We start from the raw sequence: 339 nt of genomic DNA on the forward strand, positions 1-339 counted from the left end.
AAGCGGAATACGACATGACGGCCTGAAAAATAATTGTTGGCTCATCTTTATTATTAAGGCTGGTTGGTTTCCAGCTAAAACCACAGTAGGAACTGATCAAATCATATGGCCATGAGGAGAGAATTAAAGCCATTTAGATGCGATTTGTCTGTCTGGTAATTGTAGATTAATTTTGTGGCTATGGCTCATATTCATAAAAGACGCATCAAAAGAATTTATGAATGTAATCTAATTTTTTTTCCTGTCTTTTCCTTCCTGTTAGAACAAGCTCTGTTTCTACGCTCTTGTTGTAGGCAATTTCATTATTATTCCACTCACACCAAGTACATGAGAGACAGA

This window comes from Triplophysa dalaica, chromosome 24 (genome assembly GCF_015846415.1).
Source record: "Triplophysa dalaica isolate WHDGS20190420 chromosome 24, ASM1584641v1, whole genome shotgun sequence".
NCBI classification, from domain to species: domain Eukaryota; kingdom Metazoa; phylum Chordata; class Actinopteri; order Cypriniformes; family Nemacheilidae; genus Triplophysa; species Triplophysa dalaica.